This window comes from Equus quagga, chromosome 4, assembly GCF_021613505.1.
Source record: "Equus quagga isolate Etosha38 chromosome 4, UCLA_HA_Equagga_1.0, whole genome shotgun sequence".
Taxonomy (NCBI): domain Eukaryota; kingdom Metazoa; phylum Chordata; class Mammalia; order Perissodactyla; family Equidae; genus Equus; species Equus quagga.
This window is the reverse complement of record NC_060270.1, coordinates 133,157,465-133,165,174: the sequence shown is the minus strand read 5'-3', so window position 1 is coordinate 133,165,174 and position 7,710 is coordinate 133,157,465.

Below are 7,710 nucleotides of genomic sequence, written 5' to 3'. Positions count from 1 at the left end.
GGCGGCTGACGGAACAACCGTACCCGCGCGGGGCAGGGCGGGAGGACTGGGAGGAGTCGGGGGAAAGCGCAGCTGGCGGAGGGAGGAGGACGATGGAAGGAACGGCCGGCCAAGCGCCAGCCGTGACGTGCGGGGAGGGAAAACCCGGGCGGCGGGGCCCGAGAGTGGCTGCGGGAGAGGCCGCCGTCCAGCGCAGAGGATTGTAGTGGGAGTGTGCAAGGTCTGCGTGCGCGATGGTGAATCTCCTTGTGCTGACGTTCGTTAAGGTGGAAGGACTGAGCTTACACACAGGGGACTGTTTCAGTAAACCCTTGTGCAAGCAAATACCTAGAGAAGTGTAATTCTGTCCCGAAATCCACCTAGGCGTGCAAAGTGGAAAACAGGCCAGCAGTCTGGAAAAATTCCACAGACCCTAAATGAAATCGACCGATCTCAAATCAGACTGCGGCCTAGAGCGTCAGATGATACTTCCGCCATCCACTGACTTCAAAGCCAAGGACCTTTTGAATGACAAGTTTGTTTGCGTAGATAAAGACCCAACTGGCAATTATCTGAGACAGAGTGGACGGACGTCTGGTATTGTGCGTCAGGCAGACAAAATTAGCTCGTGTTTTTTGCAAGTCAGAAGCAGGAGGAGAAAATGAATGTCCCTTGGTAAATGATGGGAGTTGTACACCTTACAGGATTCCAAATTTCCCTTGTTGCAAGTTTTATGTGTTCTCCTAAGTCATGAAATCACGGCAGTTTTGGCAAACTTTATTTTTATTTCCTGCTTAGAAACCTTAAATTTTTGGTCTAGAATGAATGAGGACTTAGGATACCAGATGGGAAGATAGTTCAGAGGGTAAAGAGTGCTTACAGTACAGTGATTTCCAAGAGAAGAAAACACATATCCCATGAAATACACCTAAAGGTGTATTGAGAAGGCTGAGAGGAGACCTATGTCACAGCCAGCCTCCAAAGATGCAAGTGAGGGGTGGAGGAGAGGCTGGTTAAATTGAGCGAATGCAAAGCTGAATAATCATCAGTGCCTTGGAACTTTGCTCAAATGGGTTTGACAACAGGAAGTTGGTTGTCTTTAAGTAAGATCTCATCTTTCTGGAAGATGTAGACTGGTAACTTTGCAAGAGCAAAGACTTAATTCTTAATTCCATCACTACCTCCTAGATATCAAAAGAATTTTCATTCAACTATTTTTTTCTTTAAAGGTTGGCACCTTTGGGGCCGGCCGGTGGCACAGTGATTAAGTTCACACGTTCTGCTTTGGCCGCCTGGGGTTCGCTGATTTGGATCCTGGGTGCAGACATGGCACTGCTTGGCAAGCCATGCTGTCGCAGGCATCCCACATATAAAGTAGGGGAAGATGGGCATGGATGTTAGGTCAGGGCCAGTCTTCTTCAGCAAAAAGAGGAATATTGGCAGCAGATGTTAGCTCAGGGCTAATCTTCCTCAAAAAAAAAAAAAAGATTGGCACCTGAGCTAACATCTGTTGCCAATCTTCTTTTTTTCCTCTCCTTCTTCTCCCCCAAAACTCCCAGTACATAGGAGTGTATTCTAGCTGTAGGTCCTTCTGGTTGTGCTATGTGGGATGCCACCTCAGCATGGCCGGATGAGCAGTGCCATGTCTGCACCCGGGATCCAAACCCACGAATCCAAGTGTGTGAACTTAACCACTTGGCCACCGGTTGCCCCTCAACAAATATTTCTAAGCTCCTCTGTGTGTGCGTCACTGAAGTACAAGTATGAAAAGGCTCATTCCTTAACTATAAGTTGCTTCGAGTCTAGCAACTTAGAGTCTGGAGACAAACATGCAAATCACCAATTCTCTCATTAAATATGGTGAGAATCTAAGACAAGCAGCACCCAAATGTTGCCTCTCCAAGAGAGATATGGGTTGGGTCTGTGGAGAGCAGAGTCCTACGGTGGCCTCTTGGTCTGTGGACAACTCCACCTCACTTCAAGAATTAAGTTAAAATTTCCCAGATTGTGTGGTAGTGTCCCTGAGCTGTAAATACCAGTTACCTATAGTTGAAGGGGCTCATCTTCACTTTTTTTTTTTCCCCTGAGGAAGATTCGCCCAGAGCTAACATCTGTGCCAATCTTCCTCTATTTTGTGCATATGTGGATCCTGCAACAGCATGGCTGACAGTGGTGTAGGTCCACCCCGGGGATCCCAACCCAGGAACCGGGGCACCAAAGCAGACTGCGCCAAACGTAACCACTACACTACAGGGCTGGTCCCCTTAATGTTCTCCTAAGTCCAGCTTTATTATACTGTTTCAGCCCATCTGAAAAAACACAAGAGAAGAAATGAATAAGTATGTGTTAAATTCAGGAACAATATACACATTCATCTCTTTGAAAAGTCCAATAAATTTGCATTGTGATGATGACCCTGGCCTTGTTCCCAGGAAGAACCTTGTTCTTTAGGGTTGAAATATCTCTAGCTCTAACCTTCACATTTAAATTCCTCCATCAGTAAACATATTATGATCACCAACCAAAAACAATTTTATAACCAGGTGGGTGGAGGGAGAAAAAAAAAGCATGATCAGTAATAACAGTTACATAAAATAATGGATTATTTGAATATTTCGATTAAAGAAGGAATAGTTTTTTTAAAGGTAATGTGGACAAATGGAAATAACTCTGGGCCGGGATTCAGAAAATCTAGATTCTCTTAGCTGTTGACTTTGAACAAGCTATCAAATAAAAGTTTATTTGTAATGAAAGTAGTGCACAGCAGGTCTTTCTACTTCATAGTGTATGAAAGCAAATAGAAAAGTAAATATTTCTGGAAGTCTTTTAAAGTTTTAGAAGAAAATATTTTATAATTCCAAAGTATCATAAGTAATTTCAAAAATATTTAGCCAGTATGAAATTCTCTTTGGGGAATTTTAAAATCCTAGTAAAATAATAAATGCTCATTATATGTAAGGCACTAGGCAAGTGCTGAGAAATATAAATAATATAAGCTCCTATCCTCAAAGAGCTTAAAAATGCATAGGAAGGGGGTATATGTAGATTACCATACTATAAAGCAAAACATCTGAAGTGTTGAAGCAGCCCCTGTTGGTTGCCTGCTTGCTACACTCATTTGCAAACAAACTTTGATCTTGCTCAGTATCCATCTCTCCCTATATGACCAAGGAAAGGTAAACCCATCTCGGGCTGAAGGATAAATCCCAATTGGCCTAAGCCAATATTTAGTTAAAGGGTGAGCATGTGACTCCATTTTAGCCTAAAGAGATCTGAAAGGATATCTGATGGAGCTCTTTGGGGAAGGGTTTTCTTGCTCTTGAGGAGGTACCAAAAGAGATGGTCCCTTTTTTCTGCCTGAACGTGGCCAAGACTGCATCAACCATCTTGGCTTGAAGGAAGCCAGGCTAAGAGCAGAGCTGACACACTGAAGGATGCAAGAAGTAGTTGAAATGAACCTTAAAGTTTAGGCAGCATTTCTGTGTAGACATGCAGATTTCATTGCAGGCCAAGGAAAGGGAAGCATCGTGGTTGAACAAATGGTTCAAAACCTACATATGGTTTTATACATTTTCAACATATTATTTGAAAATTTTCTGTTTATGAAAGTTGCTGTAGACAAAATTTTAGGGGTTTTGCTGAGTTCAAAAGTAGACAACTTTGACTACAGCTTAGTGAGATACTAAACTCCCACGGCACTTCATTTTCCTCTCTAGAATTCTAGAATATTTGGCCAAATTGGTGATTGTGGTGGCCAGCTGCTAAAATGGCCCCCAGTGATTATTAATCTCCTAGTATTTACACCTTTGTGTGGTACTCTCTTACATTGAATAGGGCTGACCTGTATGACCAATAGGATACTGAGATGATGTTGTGTAACTTGTGATGTTATGTCATAAAAGACATTGTAGTTTCTACCTTGCTCTCTTAGCTCACCTGCCCTGGGTGAGAAAGCTGCCGTGTGTGAGAGCACTCGAGCAGCCTTATGAAAGGTCCACGTGGTGAGGAACTGAGGGTCCCACCAAAAGCAAGCATCAATTTGTCAACATATGAGTGAACCGTCTTAAAAGTATAACCTCCAGCCCCAGTCAAGTCGTCAGATGATGGCCACCTCGTGAGACCCCCAAACTAGGACCATCCAAATAAGCTGCACCTGAATTTCTGACTGACAGATGTCGTGTGAGATGCTTACTGTTGGGGTTTTTCTGCTTTTTCTCCCCAAATCCCCCCAGTACATAGTTGTATATTTTAGTTGTGGGTCCTTCCAGTTGTGGCATGTGGGACGTTGCCTCAGCATGGCCTGATGAGCGGTGCCACATCCCCACCCAGGATCCGAACCAGTGAAACCCTGGGCCACCGAAGTGGAGAGTGCGAACTTAACCACTCAGCCATGGGGCCAGCCCCTACTGTTGTTTTAAGCACTAAGTTTGGAGTGATTTGTTATGCAGCAATAGATAACTAATACAGTAGTTCCTGAAGTTTCAGGAAGAGAAGATGTGATCAGAGGAGACAAGTCACAACAGACTATTATCATTTCCTCTTTTTGATAGGTCACTTAATGACTCTCATGAAGGTAGCAGCATTTTCTCTCTTTATTTGCTTGATGACACTGATCTCTAAAATTAGGCTATAATTTCGTTGTTTACTTTGGCCTCCCCCATCTTATTCATCCCTGTATCTCCAGTGCCTGGAACAATGCCTGGCACGATGTTTGAAAAGATGAATGACTTAAAAATAGTATAACAAACTGGCCTTTTTGAACTGACACTCAAGTCAAGTCTCCAGGCTAAATGAGACTGAAAGAGCATTTTGCAAGACATGGGCTAAATTTTAACATGTCTTAAAGAACGAGGCTTAATCTGTAAAAGAGAAGGGGCGTTGGATCCATTCCTTATCTCTTATAACAGGAAAATCTCCAGATCAAGCCAAGATTGAAATATTAAAAAATAAAAACCTATAAAAATACCTAAAGAAACCATGGAAAAAACTTTAAGTATTGGAGAAGAGTTTTCAGAGTTTGTCATAATATCCAGAAGCCATAATGAAGAATATTTATTAATTCAACTATGCTAAAATGAAGTTTAAGCAGAAACAAATTCCTGCAAGTTCAAAGCATAAATAAAATCAAAGCCAAATAACAAACTGGAGGAAAAACTTATCACAAAGAACTAAATAAAGATATCACACAAATCATAAAAGGCGTCACCCACTAGAAAAGCAAGAAGATATTTACAGTCAATAGGAACAGTCAGTTAACAGTAAAGAAAATAGAAATGGGTCTTAAACGCATGAGACGCTCACCTTCATTCGTAACGGTAAAAGTAAAATTACCAGATTTGCAAAATAAAAACTTCATAACATCCTGTGTTATTAAGAGGGGGAAAAAATCAGCCATCTCATACATTGCTGGTAGGACTGTTGATAGAATTTTTTTTTTGAGGAAGATTAGCCCTGAGCTAACTACTGCCAATCCTCCTCTTTTTGCTGAGGAAGACTGGCCCTGAGCTAACATCCATGCCCATCTTCCTCTACTTTATATGTGGGACGCCAACCACAGCATAGCTTATTGCCAAGCGGTGCCATGTCTGCACCCAGGATCTGAACCGGCAAACCCTGGGCTGCCAAGCAGAATGTGTGAAGTTAACCACTGCACCACCAGGCCAGCCCAAAAAACTCATGACTTGTAAGTTGTGTCATCTTGAACAAATTACTTCTCTGTGCATCTTCCACCTATGAGGCAAGGAATATTGCCTCACAGGACTGCTGATTACATACATTTAAGCAAGATTACACGTTAAGTGCCTAGAACAGTACCTGGCAAGCACTCAAAAATGGTATTACCATGAAAATTCCAGTTAGAATTTTACCTATTTTACTTTACTTATTTTTGTTGAAAAGCTAAATGAGAACATACTGTTCTTAAACGTGGTTCCACTTCCCCAAGCCCTTATTTTTGAACTATTCTGTTAAAAATTTTTCCCTATTAATTCCGAATATAATTTCACAATCTAACATTTCTTCAGAAATCAAAATATAATGGTGTTCACCTCAAATGTTATAACCCAATGTTACCTCAGTAAAAAAATCATTTACGTATCTACATTTAAAAAAAATTATTTCTTTAGCAATTCTGTTAGACAAGCATCATAGGACTACTTTTGTGGTACAAAAAAGTTTCTCCCACCCTTCTGATTTAGTGGGTTATGGATCTCAAAACTCATTTGCTTGGGTCTTTGGAACAGAATCAGGGAATAATGGGAAAGCGATGGCCTTTGGACTGGATTCCTAACTCTGCAATTTACCAGCCACATGGCCTTGACCGAGTTTCCTCATCTCTTCTGAGTCAGTTTTCACATTGGTAAAACAGATGGAAATCTCTGCTTACAAGGTTATGACGTGCACAGCACATTATCTAGCTGTGCCTGGGACACAGTAGGAAACTGATGACCCACCTGCTTCTGTAAACAGAACTTTTAATCGTAATTCTTGTATCTAAATATGACAAAAATTAAGCCTTAGTATACCAAATGGGACTCACACATCCATACTACTTTACTGACGGGGACATGATCAAAAGTCGAGACCATTATTCCATGCTATTTACAACTTCATTTAGACTTCAATTCCACAGGATAAACATGGAACACGACTTTTAAAAGACGTGATCACAGACTACTTATAAGAAAGTAAAACTAGAAAATAAATTTGACCAGGACAGAAATAGCCGGTAGATGATGTAGTCAAGTTTAGGGGTTGGTAATCAACTCTGGTGTAGGGTTGTCAGGGTTCAAATCTTAATTCTCCTGAGCTGCTAAAGCTAAATCAAGCTATTTATCCAGTTCTGTTACTCAGTTTCCTACTTGTTAAATTCAGTGAACTGTATACTAGATACCTAATTGCCAGACACTCTTAGGTACCACCCAGCCCCCATACCACAAAGGCAATCATCAAGTTTGAAATAATGTGTATCAGGTGCTCAGAATTTTGACAAAGTGGCAGATGCCATAAAGGATTAAGTTTTCAACGGCAGCATCTGACGGTGGATGGCCCATGTCCAAATCCTCGCTTTGCCACTTTCTACTGAGTGACCTTGGTTATTACTTAAACCCTCTGTGCAAAAAGATGAGAATGATGGTACCTAGCTCACAGGGTTCATTAAAGATTAAACCAACTGATACATGCAAAGTACCTACAAGAGTACCCAGTACAAGAAAATGCTCCTGAAAAGTTAGCTTTAATGACTATCACACAGTGCCTACCATGGGATATAGAAGATACTCAGCCAATGTTACCTAGCACACTTTGCCTTGGATTTTTTTGCCAAGTAAATTATGTAGTGGTAATATTAACTTTAAAAAAAATGTCAAGTTTTTCTAAGTACTAAAGAAACAAGACATATAAAAGACTAGATTCCATAAATGAAGAACTTCAACATAAGCTTAAGTATGAAGTTAAACTGTTGCTACTTGACTTTCTTAAAATATAACTAAGTGTAAATTGATGGCTTTGTATCAACATCAATTATCTATGTAATAAAGCCAAATTCAATGTGAAAATTAGAAACCTTGTTTCCCATAATTCTCTGGTTACGTGAATAAAGAAAAAAAGCATAAATTGGAAAACTCTAAAACCATCTTCAATCACTAAAGATTAACCATTCATTTATATATTTTTATTTGGAAATGTTTATATCAGTACAGTGAAATTAAATTTTAGAGACACTGGATGTCA